The sequence below is a fragment of the Triticum dicoccoides genome, chromosome 5B, assembly GCF_002162155.2.
Source record: "Triticum dicoccoides isolate Atlit2015 ecotype Zavitan chromosome 5B, WEW_v2.0, whole genome shotgun sequence".
Lineage (NCBI taxonomy): Eukaryota > Viridiplantae > Streptophyta > Magnoliopsida > Poales > Poaceae > Triticum > Triticum dicoccoides.
Window position 1 is genome coordinate 119754185 of NC_041389.1, and position 15839 is coordinate 119770023.

Here is a 15839-nt window from a genome sequence, read left to right on the forward strand (position 1 = left end):
CACCATCATCATCGTCGTCTACTGGTGGGCACGTCGATCGCCCTATGTTGCATGGCATCGATTCGCGTGCCCATGCATGGTCACCCGACGAGCCCGTCGCGCCGAGCATCTCCACTGCTCGGTCCGTTTCGCCAGCGGCCGCCGAGTCGCCCGCGGCTCGGCCCGTCACGCGGTCTTCGCCTGCGGCTCGGCCCGTCACGCCGTCTTCGCCCGCGGCTCGGGTCCTCACGTCGCCTTCATCAGCGGATCGGCCCGCGACACCGGCCGCGCCATGGCCCACTATGCCGAGCTCGCCATCGGCCCGGTCTGTGATGCCGGAGTCGCCAACTGCTTCGTCTGCTCTGCCGGTTTCGCCGGTGGGTCGGCCTTCTTCGCCAACCGAGTCCGAGGCTATCGTGACTGGCTCCTCGTCACCGGCTGACTCGTCAACGTCGCCGTCCTCCAGCCCGTTGCAGGCTGCTCCGTCGACCTCGGTGGTTCCTGTGTCCCGATCACATACACGCAGTCGCAGTGGCATTTTCAAATCTAAGGAACGTAAGGATGGTACGGTTGCTTGGTTGGCTGCTTGTTTGGCTGCTGCTGTTGCGGATCCATCTTCTGAGCCTCGCTCATATCAGGCTGCCCTGCGCATTCCACATTGGCGAGAGGCTATGGAGCAGGAGTTTCATGCTCTTCTTCGTAACAAGACATGGACTCTCGTTCCTCCACCACCACGGGTAAATGTTATTGACTCAAAATGGGTATTCAAAGTGAAGAAGCATTCGGATGGATCTATTGAGCGTTACAAAGCGCGACTTGTTGCTCGCGGTTTTCGGCAGCGTCATGGTCTTGACTATGAGGACACCTTCAGTCATGTCGTCAAGCCTACCACTATTCGGCTTCTTCTCTCCATTGCTGTTTCTCGTGGTTGGTCACTTCGTCAACTTGATGTGCAGAATGCTTTTCTACATGGATTTTTGGAGGAAGAGGTTTATATGAAACAGCCGCCTGGTTTCTCTGATCCTGATCGTCCTGACTATATCTGTCGTCTTTCCAAAGCACTATATGGTTTGAAGCAAGCTCCTCGTGCCTGGCATGCCCGCCTTGCCTCTGCCCTTCGTGCTCATGGGTTTGTGCCGTCTACTGCTGACACTTCGTTATTTCTTCTACAGAAGCCAGAAGTCACTATGTATCTTTTGGTATATGTCGATGATATTATCCTTGTCAGCTCTTCTCAGTATGCTGCTGATGCTCTTGTCTGCTCTCTTGGTGTTGATTTTGCGGTCAAAGATCTTGGGAAGCTTCACTACTTTCTTGGAGTTGAGGTCACTTCTCGTGCTACTGGTCTTGTCCTTACGCAGAAGAAGTACTCCTTGGAGTTGTTACAGAGAGCTGGCATGCTGAAGTGCAAACCGACCACCACACCCATGTCGTCTACCGACAAGATAACAGCTGTTGATGGTGAGCTTTTGTCTCCTGCGGATGCCACAGAGTACAGGAGCATTGTTGGTGGACTTCAGTACTTGACGATCACGAGACCAGATATCTCTTATGCTGTTAACAGGGTTTGCCAGTATCTTCAGTCTCCCAGAGATACTCATTGGGCTGCTGTTAAACGCATTCTTCGTTATGTTCAGTTCACCCTGACATTTGGTATGCATATTCGGCCGACTTCCTCTCGGGTCCTTTCGGCCTTCTCTGATGCAGATTGGGCTGGTAGCCCAGATGACAGGCGATCCACGGGGGGTTATGCAGTATTCTTTGGCTCTAATTTGATCGCCTGGAGTGCTCGGAAACAGACTACTGTGTCACGTAGCAGTACTGAAGCTGAGTACAAGGCTGTGGCTAATGCTACTGCAGAGATTATTTGGGTGCAGTCTTTGCTTCAGGAGTTGGGTTTGTCTCAACCACAGCCTCCTATTCTTTGGTGTGATAACATCGGTGCTACATACCTTTCTGCAAATCCAGTATTTCATGTCCGAATGAAACACATTGAAGTTGACTATCACTTTGTACGGGAACGTGTATCACAGAAGCAACTCCAGATCAAGTTTATCTCATCTAAGGATCAACTTGCAGACATCTTCACTAAGCCTTTACCGCTGCCACAGTTTGAGGCTTGTAGGCGCAATCTTACCCTTTTCAGTTCTTTAGAAAGTGGCTAAGATTGAGGGAGGGTGTTAAACTATGTATAGCTTCTGTACCTATGTACGTATATGGTACATATTGTAACACAACCATTATATATAATGAGATAAGCCACCCCTAGAGGGGTGTGCTGGTTCCCCAAAACTTATTGTCTTACAGGTGAGGATTAGTTCAGGGTTAGACCCAACAGGGCCGATGGCACGTAGCCATTTCTGGGCGAGGAGAGCTAGACACGCACAGCTCCGCAGGCTAGGAGCCACGACCGTAATGGCAAGGCTAGCCGCAGGGCCGGCCGATCGAGAAACCGCAGAGGCCGGCGCTCGCAGCAGCATATCTGCGCACGCTGGAAGAAGATCCGCCCCGCTCCCCCACCCAGATCCAGATCCCCCGCGCGCAGCCGGAGAATTCACTCCGGGCCACCGGCGTAATGCCTCGAAGCGCCTCGATCAGAGCGCGCGAGCGAAACCCTACGTGGGATGGGATGCGTACGAGAAGAAGGGGTTTTGCTAAACATGGCAGCATTTAGGGCCGGGCATCACAAGGCGCCCAGAGGCAGAGGCGGAAAGAGCCAGGCCACGCGCGCGGCAGGCCAAGGTCGGAGGAAGACGCCATGGAACACGCAAGCCAGGCCAGGCCAGCCACCAGACTCCACAGCTAGAGCCTAGAGCTATTGCTCTGCTGCTAGGGCCCCGCGCCCACTGGCTGGCCGCGTCGTCGCTCGACTCGACCACGTGTGCCCGCGCCGCGCGCGTACACTGCATACCGTATGTATGTAGACGTGGTGCACGTACATATACAGTGCATTTGTGTAGTGTATAGAAGATGCAGAGCAGGCCAACCTTGACTGGGCAATGTAAATGTGAGTCGTACTATTTGTCTATATGTACATACCGCCGTGAGAGTGATGTGCTCGACGCCTGCTGGTACTCCATTGCTATCTTGTACTCCCTCCGTTCAGAATTACTTGTCGCGAAAATGGATGTATCTAGACGTATTTTAGTTCTAGATACTTTCATTTCCGAGACAAGTAATTTCAAACGGAGGGAGTAGTACAACACTTTAGTTTTTTTTTTACACGTACGTGTTTCTTTAGTTATTACGAGTGCTTCTACGATGTCCCTTATACAGTACTACTAATTTGTAATCAATTGATTCGCTGTGCCGGCGTGGGTTAGCTTCAAATGGAAGGTAAGACTAGGAAGGCGAGTTTCTACTATTGGGCCGGCCAAGGTGGGCTGTTCATTGGTGAAGGGTATTTACTACCACGTACTACTGCACGTACGTAGTGCATTATATGGTTTGTACGCAGTGGACACACTGTGGACAGAGCGTGCGTGCGGGGCCGGGTGCCCAGAGAAACACGCTAGTGACCGACCGATCAAATGGGTGGCTCCATGGCTGGCACTCCTCACCCTCATCCTCATGTCTAGTCCGTGGATCTCTGTACACTGTACGTGTACGTGTACGCGCATTCATGGATACTATCTAATCCCTGTGCGCGTGCGTGCGTCCTTGATTCAAAACCAAAGGTGAAACTTGACTCGATCGGGAGCAAGGTACGAGACCATCCAGCCGTGGTCCGTCTCCGTCCCGCCCACCCACACCCCCTCCGCCGGCCCGTCGGAATTTCCTTTCAGCCCGGCCTACGTACTACGCCATCGGAGAGGAAAAGGACGGAACGGTCGCCAGTACAGACACGAGAGCACACCGGGCCGTGGGTCCCTGGCTCGCGGCGACACCTTCGGCTCCACGGTCGGTGACCTTTTACCGCGCGCTTTTCTTACGAGCTCGCTGGTGGTGGCTCCAGCCAAGTGCGGATGGGATACCCTGCTCCACCATGGCCCTGTTTGGATCCCTATGTTAGAGTTAGTTTTAGTTAGTTGGGGCTCAAATAACCCAAAAATATCCAAACATGATGAGTTAGTTTGGGTTAGTTGGATCTGATCCACCCCAAAAAACCAGCCCACACTAGAGGAGCTTATCCGGGTTAGTTCTCTTGGACCCACTAGAAAAAATAGTAAAAAAAGTTACCCCTCCCATTCAAATAAGGTCCAAAGTAGTCAAATGATTGAGAAAGAATATTTTATTGTCAATCTAACCCTACCATCCAAACAACTTTTTGGTTAGAGTTAGTTTAAGGTTAGTTTAGAGTTAGAATCTAACTCTAACCTCTAACTGAGTTAGAGTATCCAAACAGGGCCCATGGATTGGGAGAGCTACTCCTACTCCTTGCTGCTAGGAGGGAGATGGCAGCAAGAGATAGGCTGGGATAAAGGCAGGCTATTTATGCTACTGCCTCGTGCCAGTACGTACTACGTAGAGTAGGAGCCCAATCGAATTTGATTTGATTTGACATGCCCATGCCCGTTCGTTTTATCTTTAGGACGTTGGCCGTTTCTTCTCCTCAGTTGACTTCTCCATTACTCCAACTCCAGCGCGCGACCCCGTCCTGTCCGCTTGTATCCGTTTGAGGCAAAATGAACAGATGACACGGCTCAACGCGCGGTCGCATCTTCAAAATTTGTCTGTTTGGCGTCTGGTCTGCCCAATTTCCAGCGCAAACCTGCGCCTAGTTTACGTCCACACGAACGTCAAATGGATGGGCACGTGCTTACTCGCCGTCCGCCTCGGGGATGCGTGGCGGCCGTCCACCTATCTCCACCGCCCAAAATCAATGCGCATGCGCGGGGGGCCCCAGCTGTCAGCCACCCAGCTGGTGGGCCGTCGTCCTTCTTAAGTTGGAAGTCGTGGACCGGCCAGCCCACAACTTTCACTTGCAAGCCCGCCTACCTCCTCGAGCCCGGACACGAGCTGGCAAACCCTACCCGCCACTGTTGCACCCCACTTGCCTACCTCCCTGTCGGCGCCATGGGATGACATTGGATCAGCAACGGGAAGTATGACCACGAGGTCGGCTCCTCCTCTGGTCGACGCCGATCCAGAAGGTCTGCGCCGCCCGCACCACCTTCTCCGCCCGCACCACCTGCTCCGCCAGCATTCGTGACCGAGTCGCCGGCGGCCGGGCACCGGGACAGGATGTACATCCACGTCGACGTCTGCCGACGCTACTGGGAGACCGCGACGCCACTACCGCGGGGAGATGTCCACCTACCGAACAACTGGCATCTCTCCGCCGACCACGTGCCCATCCCATCAGTGCCAGTGAGCGGCCGCGGCCGCCGCGACGAGATCAATCGACGTCGCGCCCGCCTGCCATCGGATCTGTTGGACGACCCCAGGTACGCCATGGATTCACCGTTGTGGAATACGTGGTTCCGCGACAAGCACGACCTGCGGCGGCAATCTTTTTTTGCCGGTCGTCCTCCTAGCCCGCGCCGCTCGCGTCCTCCTCGTGCTGACAGCCTTCCCCGAACACGTGGCCGTAGGCGTGTGAACGACATCAGCCGATGCCTTCTCCGTCCCCGTCCCCGCCACCGCCGCCGCCTATGACCGAGGAGGAAGCGCGCCTCATGAGGCGGGTCATGGAGGACTCCATGGCCACCCATGACGAGCGACAATGGGATGGCCGGTAGATCGTGCTGACCCTCTCTGCGGCCGGCGGCGTGGCCATCCCGGAGCTGGACCTCGACGTCATGAAGGAGGTGTAGGAGGAGGTGGTGGAGGAGCCGCCCGTCGCCGTGTGGAACCCTCGTCTGGTGGGCCAACGGTGGAGCTGGGGTCGTGAAAGGCGCCGGAGATGGCTGACTCGGTGGGTGTCGGGCCATGGTCAACCACGCTGCCACGGTCACCAGAGCAGGAGCAGGAGCCACGAGAGGAGGTGGTGCAGGCGCCGCCGGCGCCGCCGGCGCCTCCGGTCTGGCAGGGGCTGCCAGCCCACCTTTGGTAGCCACCTCCCTACATCGACCTCACCAGCGACGATGACGAGTAGGATGGCGGTTCCTGAAGATGACCGCAGCCACACGTCGACGACCCTTTATCTAGTTTTTAATGTCTTTTATTGAGTTTTAGTTTAATTAAGACTTGTGTTGAACTTGTGTACTATGGATGTGTGGATGTTCATGTTTATATTTGTGTTTCGTATTATTTGCAAGTTTAATTTTTTTGGCAAAAAATCGAAGTCCACAAACCCAGACGGTTTGGGACAAAGCGTGTCGGTTGGGCGCACCGATGGCCGGATGACCACAAGCGGATGGCCGTGTCCGTCTTCCTGCCCCATACAGATGAAAAGCGGACGAAACAGACGTCCGTCTGGGGTCGCACATCGGAGTTGGCCTTAGATTGGTCATAAAAGATTTTTTCGAGGCAAAAGCACTAGAGACCCAGAAACTTGCAATGAATGTGATCTTTTAGTCCACAAACTTGCAAAAGGTGATTACGAACCAACCTGTGGTTGGATGGTTAGAGGGACTGTGGTATCCCCAGCCCACCAGGGTTTAAGTCCTGGTGCTCACATTATTCTTGAATTTATTTCAGGATTTCCGGCGATGTGCTTTCAGGGGAGGGGACGTTCTCGTCGACGACGAGGCGCCTATAGTGACTTCGTAAATTTCAAGATGACACACCGACTTAGTCTCTCTGAGGTTCTCATAGGGGTAGAGTGCACTAAAAAAATATACACTTTCGTGATGATACGTGTTTGTCACAGTAGGTCACGTTTTCTGTCATAATGCATGTACATCCATGACGATTTTATGACAAAATCAAGATAGTCATACGTGTGCTATCGTAGAAGTGTTCCATGACAATACCGAAATTATCATCACGGAAGTGTCCACTTCCATGACGATAAATGTCGCGTCATAGAAGTGCTTTCGTCAAGGGTAACTGACACGTGCTATCCACCATAACGAGTCGCCGTTAAGCTATCGGGTACGATTTTGGATCCGATAACCCGCTAACAGCCACGACCAATAGCGCTTTTCCATGTGTAAAATTCTCATTGGCCGACGGAACCACGTGTCAGCTCCGTGTTGGCACAGATATCACTCACCCAATGGGCGAGATGCGCCTATGATATGTTGACACGTGGACCGACCGAAAAGTGGCCCATAAAGATTAAATGGGCTGGCCTAACTAAAGGCCCATAAGATTTTCCAGACCATAATGGGCCGACCCATCTAAAGGCCCACAAGATTTTGCAGACCATAATGGGTTGGCCCAGCTAAAGGCCCATAAGATTTTGCAGACCATAATGGGCCAGCCCAGCTAAAGGCCCACAAGATTTTCAAGACACTAGTGGGTCGGCCCGTTAACAGTCTGCCATGTTTCGGTCCAAATGCCGGCCCATATTTGATCCGGTCCAGTAATAGCCTACCACGTTTTGGGCCTAATAAGGGCCCATACAAGATCCGACCCGTTAATAGCCTACCACGTTCTGGGCCATATTATGGCCCATATCAGATCAAACCCTTTAAGAGCCTTTGGGCTAAATTATGGCCCATATCAGATTTGGACCCTGTGCTTTTGGGCCCAATTGAGGCCCGGTTAGAATTTCTGTTTGCTAAAGGGACATTTAGTAATACGACCTGATATTAGTTTTGGCCTGTTAAAGGCCCGTTTAACATTTCGGCCCTATATTTGTTTCGGCCTGTTAAAAGCCCGTCATATAGTTGGGCCTAACTATGGCCCGCTTTGCATCCGGCCTGCTCACAGCCGATAATCAGATTGGGCCAAACAAGGACCAAGACAATTTTGGCCTGTTATCGGTGAGTGATGTGATTGGCACAATCATGGGTCGAGGTCAATTTTGGCCTGTTGTCAGCCCGTGAGCTGTTCGACACGTTTCATACCCAATCTACTTTTCAGCCTACTAAAAGCCCATTGAATTTTCTTGCGAATATAGGGCCGGCGGTTTACTCGGCCTATTAAAGGCCGGAAACTACTAGTGGGCCAGTTTAAATTTAGGCCTATTAACAGATCAAGATGACTGGGCCCATGATGCGGCCCATACATAGTGATTTGCATGACGACCCGATTATGTACCGTAATTTTACGGTTTGGTCGGTTTACTTTTCATGCAGCGAAGACAGGATATATATATAGTAAAATAACTACAGCATTGTGAATAAAAAAAACCTAGACTATACAATAAAGAAATTACGGCATACTACATCCACTAGGCATCAAAGTTCGCCACTATGATAATAAAGCACAAGCAGAAGCGTTCAGATATTATTTCTTCTCTAGAGCTCACAAACATCCGGGTGAAATAGATAAAAAGTATCTTCTGAAAGTAAAAGCGTTCAACTGTTCAACCTGCATCCAAAACTTGTCAAGAAATAACTCTTATTGTGCTTTGCAAGAAATGATCTTTAAGAATTATGAGTATCAATTTTTTTCTAGACCACCATGAATGTACTCCCTCTGTCTAGGTGAATAAGTCATCTTAAGTTGTGCACCGTGACCAAGGAGGGGGAAATGAGAGAAATTAATGTTTATTTACTAATTATTAATAGCATTGCATGCAATGAACTAACCACTGCATGTCGTGTTTTGTAGTCTCGAGTCATTGAAAACATGCATGCCCCACATCTCATATTGGTTGATATGTCAAGAAACAAGAAACAAGGTGGGAGTTAATGCACCGCGCCTAAGTGTTATGGGATTATTTAGTTTTCGTAAGGTGACTTGGAAGGGGCAGAGGAGGAGGATGTAATAAATGGTTCATCATAAGTCTTTCACCATTACTGTAGTAAAAATTCTAAATTAATCTCATAAATGGCAAGCGAGAACTCTAATGGAGTAAAAGCATACATGAAAGATTCTAGACTAAACATAAATGGATACACCTTTATTTAGGCACGATACTCTAATAGAGCAAGATCATGCATGGAAGGTTCTATACTATATAAATAAGAAGTGTCCACATGCTTAGACAACGGATTACATTGAGCGAAGACTGATGATGAACAGCTGACTTGGTAATGCATATGACCAGGTGGACCTCCTTGGAGTCCCCGTGCATCATCTTGGGGTGAAAATCATACCAGGCGTCTTCCATGTCCACATTGCCGGGAACGGATCATCTCGGGACAGTCCCAGTCAGCATGATGGAGGCGGCGTGGGTGCCCTCGTACTTCAGAGTGGAAGTAACAGTGAGCACGCACCCATACACCGGCCTCATGTCAGCGTCAGTGGCGTTGCCCCTGAGGCACACTACAGAGACAGGGCGGCGGCCTGCGCGGACCTTGCCGGTGGTCACGGCCAAGAGGAAGACGCTGCCCTCCTCCTTCGCGACTAGCAGGTGGTGCCGTGAGGTGATGCACGAGGCTCATCGGGGAGCCCTCAAACGGCGACATGCACTCATAGCAGTAGTAGGGCACGTGCGCGCATCTGGAACTATGCTCCGCCAGCGAGTGATGGTCGACATACCTCTTGCAGCCGAAAATCTTGAAGACGCAGGGCACCTTGCAGGCATCGACCAGGCCGTCCATGAAAGGGAGTGGCTGTAGGGGACGTTGCGCCCACCGAATGGAGCACATGAGAGAGTGGCTGTAGGGGACGTTGCACCCACCGAATGGAGTGCAGGAGTAGCACATGAAGCAGTAGATGGTGTCCTTACTATTACTCCCTAGTACTTCCCTAGTCTGTGCCTAGATAAAGTGTGTATATAAGAGTTGGTCAAAGTCAAACCTTGTTAACTTTGACTAAGTTTATAGAAAAAAATATCGCGATTCATAATATGAAATCAATATTGTTAGATGCATCATGAAATTAGTTTTCATACCATATAGCTTCAGTGTTTTAGATGTTGATATATTTTTCTACAAAGTTGGTCAAAATTTACAAAGTTTGACTTTTCCCAAATCTTATATGCAGACTAAAAAGAAATGGAGGGAGTACCATTTTTCCGATGAAATTCTCAAGATATCATTAGTTTTTACACACGGGATTACTCCTAGATGGATCAATCACAACATGTGTTTTGTAAAAAAAATGCATCTTGATGTTCCGTGCAATCCACGAGCATCTTGCTAGTTTGCATATAATTCCAAACACCACTTAGACACGTTCTTTGAGCATTTTACAACTATGTTAGTACTGTAGCTGCGTCGTGGGCATTAGTGGTCACCCGGTGCAAGATATAGCCCCGGGTGTTTTAATGTTTTTTAGTAATGATATCTGGTGATTGTTCGCCACGAGACCAATCCTGGAGAATCCCACATAACCGTCAGATTTCCATCCGACGTTGGCCTATTTTTAAGCCATAGTATTTGAAAAACCCGCCACCCTTACGCACGTACTCTAACTGCGTCATGGGCGTTTGCAACTGGCATGTCTCCCAACGAACGTTTGCAGGGGATTGGAGTTAGCACAGATGGCAGTTCGTAGTCATTCCACGCTTGGGCATAGAAGTTTGTAACTATTTTACAATATACTACTCCTCTGGTGCTAGTAGTAGAGGAGAGTCCTACTCCACTATATGCAAAAAAACTAGGGCATAGTAGTAGGTACTGTAGTTTATTGTACTAGTAGTGTGATCACTCAAGCAAGTTGTCTGGCATCGATATGACCCTACATTGCTGGGATGCGTCTCGTAAGTCAAGCGGCGTGCTGCTGCTACATTGTCATCATCACCTGTCCACTTCCAGCAGCACATATTTGCTTCTCCATCCTCGTCCACACATAATCGTCCAATCTTCCATCCCCGCTAGGCGCCTCCCCCTCTTCCGAAACCCAAGCACTAACAATGGAAAACCGAGCAGCGTTCGCCAAAAGAGTGGCAGGAATTCGCTCCCCACAGAGGTAATCAAGCTCATTGTTTCGCGTGTGGACAATCTCAATACCATGCCGCTCATCGCATGCTCATCGGGGCTGTACCATTTACTCAAAGCCCTCAGGCCGGAGCTTTTTAAGCCAGCTCCTTGCTTGCTGATGTCGCCTGATCTTTAGAAACAGCGTGTCACGCAGCATAACGATCGTAGGGTGGCGAGCATCAACCCCCTCGACTGTGATCCCATCCCCGTCACCCTCAACTACATTAACGGTATGTAGTGGGTCGGCATGAACATGTCTTGGATGGTGCTCGTCGACGGTCGCGGCAGCTGGATGCTCGTGGAGGTCTACACCCAGTGATTGATCCCTCTTCCTTCGATTAATACTGCACTGCTTTGGCACCGTGGCCCAGAATACTCGGAATATTACAGTAGGCAACATGATACCAACTTTGATTTTCTCAAGGTTGTAATCTTCCAAGTGCCCACAAGATCTACGAATTATAAAGACTTCAGGCTAATTGCGTTCTTCAACCGTGGTCTCGCCTATCTGACAGGTGCCTGCAGTAAGTGGGTAAATCTGCACGTCCATCGCAGGATCATACGTCCTCCATGGTTCTCTGATGCCATCGAACACAAGGGCTTCATTTACACTGTGAACTCCTTCTATGGCTGGACGTATTGCTGGCCTACTCTAGTCATCGCTACAAACGGCTGTGATAGAAGTATGTTACTTTCCTATGATATCATGATGGCTTGCATATATTACTGTCAACATTTACTAAAAAAATGTTCATGCTCAGAACATGTTGTTCTTAAATTGACTACAGTACGACCCTTTTTTTATTTGACTCCAACTTGATATGATGTTGTAGGCTGCATGGTGTCCCTACCCTTCCTTATCGCAGAACCTTTCAAAGAAAAGTGGCATGGCAGTTGTAGGTGGTTCCTAGCTCGATCAGACGACGACGAAAGATTGATGATCGTTCGCACGTACCGTACGTGTTGTTTCGCGGAATACAATCACAGTCACTGCAAGGTCTTTGAGCAGGATCCCAGCTTCTCCGGGCCTTCAGGAATTTTTGACTAGAGGCTGGTAAGTAGCCTTGGTACACGCTCTCTGTTTCTCAGACTAAATTATTCGATTAACCAGGAGATAACCGATGGTAAAGATCATCATGGCAGCGCGGTTTCATTCATCAGGCAAAATTGTGTGTACACAACGTACCATGCGTCTCTCCATGCACCATACCCTGATATGTGCCGCCACACTCTTCAGCCCAAAGTAGGAGAGAGGGTCGCAAGTATTAGACTTCGACCTGCTGGCTAGAGTTTCCCCCGTCAGGCACCCATCTGGTTCAAGCCATCAGCTAATCTCCACAGCTTAATAAATAGTAATGTCTAACTAAGCCAGTTAGTTAGATGCCTACACTTGGTGTAGTAGGATCTTTATTTAGTTTGATACATACACTTGTTCTTTTTTGGTAGCCCTTTTGTAATGATCGCTGATGTTTGGTTTGGAAGAGAGAGCTGCGTATTTACTCTTCTGGCCTACTTACTACTTCTGTTGCACCCCCAGCCCTCGTTGCTGCTGCTGCTGTTTTCAATGTACAATTAGTAGTATATTTCGTGTGTTGGTCTAATAAATGTGTTGTTAGAACAACAAACACAATGTTTAGGAAGTCGTTGCACGGTCCGATCATTTAGTGCCCCGTACCATACGTAGCGCATACTATTTTTGGAATAAAACATATTTTCCACTTGTCGATAACATGCAGCCCACTGATAAAGGCCCAATAGAGGAGCCCATAATTAACTGGAAGGGAGGCTCTCACATGAATCCGGCCTAGGTACATGCTCATGGTCCCCTAAACATAAATAAGTAAATAAATAAATAAATATAGCTAAATGCTCATGCACCAGTTCTTTAAATTCATGACTTGAAAAGTCAAATTTTAACAGGAGGATATTATTTCCTATGAGAGTGTCATTACATTCAGTCGATATTATTCTTTGGCAAAGATAGCGACCAATCTTTTTTCTCCCACCATATTCTTCCTGCAACTAGCGGACCCATGCAAATCATAGTCAATGTCATAAATAGTTCTGGTCCATTATTATTTTTTGATAAGAATGCCTAACCTAGCCCAACACATTGGCGACACCAGTTTATCCTCCACCTTGGTGCGCTCGCCGCGGCGGTGCTGTCCGGCCCTGTCAACATAGTGAATTGGGAGAGGACTGTCGTCGTGAGTATGACAGTATGGACCCACCAGGTCCACTCCCGAACACAAGCAACCGCCACTTTTACTACTCAGATGCATCCCTCGTTTTTTACTCTAATCCACCCTGCTGATATCTGGGACCCACATCATTGTCAACGTATAGTCAATTAATGATAGAATTGCACAACTTGTTTTTGAGGATTTGTTCTAAGGAGCGAGCTATAAACTGGGCTGTGCGGTCTTTGTGGCCCGTCTAACAACATGACCAGCCAACAGTTTTTTCTTTGGGGAAATAGGTAGCCCACTATTTCTTCTTGAATAATACCCAAGCTAGGCCTATTTGTTTTCTCCGAGTTACTGGGCCGCAAATCTTTCAAGACGAGGAGGGTGCATTCCGGCCTGGCCAAAGAGTATGGGCAATATATCTTAAAAGTAATATGAAAGGGTTTCAAATTCCAAAAAATATAGCAAATGAGCAATTAGTTTTGTTTTTTGTTTTTGTTCTTCATTGATATTTTATATTTCATTGGATTTTAACATGACATAGTACTACTTTATTTTTAAATTTGTTTTAGTATGGCTACTAATTTTTGGATTAAGAATATTTTACCCCCAGCAAAAATATGTGAATTTTCAAAATTTCGCACATTTTTTAGTTCAAATTTTAACCCTGGCACTTACCAGAAAATGGGCAGCAATTCTAAAAATGGAAAATGGGCTGCAATAAATTCCATATGAATTAGCAAATGGGCAGTAAATTATAAAAATAATAGCAAATGAGCTGTACACGCCACAGATTTCGAGGTTGACTTGTTTACACAAGGCTTTGTCAGTCAACACACGATTCTAGCAGAAGTGACTGTTGGATGTCCATCCAACGGCCGACGTGCTTCTTTAATCTCTGATCTTCCTGCTCCAGCCGCCTAAATCAGCGCCGGCGGGACTGCCTGCTCCCTCCTCTTGTGGCCTGTTGGGATGCCGTGGAGGCTTCACCAGCCCAGCCTACTCCCTCTGCTAGCCTGGCCATCCCTCTACCCACCCACACCTCCTATTATTCTCCGGTGACGGCAGCCTCACGCCGTAGCTGAACCAGTCAACCATCATACTCTCCTCGGCATGGGCATCCATTGTTGTGTCTTCCCCGGCTTCGGGTCGTTCCATTTCTAGGCCTCACCGTCGTCCACCGCGTTGGTGCTCTAGGCGCGGCGTGCTCAACATTCAACAAACGACAGCCATCAAAATAGGGATGTACGTGGAGAGGCTGACAGTAGGGACCCCCATGGTCCATGGCCGCACGCAAGAAACTACCTCCTTATTACGCGAAAAAATGATTCCTCCCACTGACATCTAGGGTGGACCGGTTCGGAGGCTGACTTGTGGGCCTACTAAGTTGACGCGTACGCAGGGCTTTGTCAACTTAGTCAACAAATGATTCTAGCAGCAGTGACCGTTGGATTTTAATCAAACTGTCCTACTGCTTCTTCAATCGCTGCTCTTCTTGCACCAGTCGCCGAAACCAACTCCGGCGAGACCGCCTGCTCCTGCCTCCAGTGGCCGGCTGTGCTGCCGCGAAGCCTCACCGCCCCACCCTACTCCCACCGCTGGCCAGGCCATCCTTGTATTTTCTACTCGCCCACAACCCGTGTTATTCTGCGGCAACGGCAACCTCACACCGCAGCTGAACCAATCAACCCTCGTACTCCTCTCCGCATGGGCATCCACTTCCGCGTCTTCCTCAGCTCCATGTAGTCCCCTTCTAAGCCTCGCTGTTGTCCACCACCTTGGTGCTCTCGACGCGGCGTGGTCAACATGGTCAAGGAACGACTTCCATCAGAAGAGGACTGTACATGGATAGGCTGATAGCTGGGTCCACTGCCGTAGCAAGGAAGTGCAACCTTATTACGCGTAAAATAATTATTCCTCCACCTGACATCGGGGACCCACTAGAAGGGACTCTGTATTTTGTGAAAAAAACATTTCCCCCTGACAGCTGGGACCTACCAGCTACATCTTCGCACACAAGCAAGTGCGTCCATATTACGCGCAAAAAAATGTTTCCCCCTGACCGCTCGGACCCACCATCAATAACTTCGCATGCAAGAAAGTGCCTCCTTATCCTCCCTGACAGTCAGGACCCACCTGGTCGAAGCGTACGTAACATTGTCATTCTGGTCGTGCGTGTAAGTACATACTGGTCGATTGGTCTCTCTACAACGATGAACCGTAGCCGAGCAAGCAGCAACACGTGTAGTAGTAGAGCCTCCGACGTAGCAGTTCAGATAGTCTAGTCAAAACTGTGTACACGTACGTACAGCCAGATGCCAAAAAATACGGCCACATACATACATACGGGCGGGGTCTCGAACGCTACTCGCACATTTGTACGACAGGGCTCGTCTACATGGAGAGGCAATGGACGGCAGCAACGGCGTCCTGTTCATCGGAAGCAAACCGGCTGGGTCGGAATGGAGAAACTATGCCGTGTTCATAGGGAGGCAACATAATGTGTCATGTTCATCGGGAGGTAATGGACTACATCGTGTTCATCGACAGCCAATCGGCTTGGATGGAACAGCCGAACGAGGTCTGGCATACCGTAGAATGGAGGAAACGGGCCTTCTGTTCGACTGCATATGGTCGAAACGGGGTCTTGTTCATAGGGAAGGGTCTGGCGTACCGCAAAACGGTGGAAATGGACTTCTGTTCGAGCTCCTACGGTTGAAATGGGTCCTGTTCATCGGGAGGGGTGTGGCGTACCACAAAACAGAGGAAACAGACTTCTCTTCGACCTCCTACGGTCGAAATGGGGGTC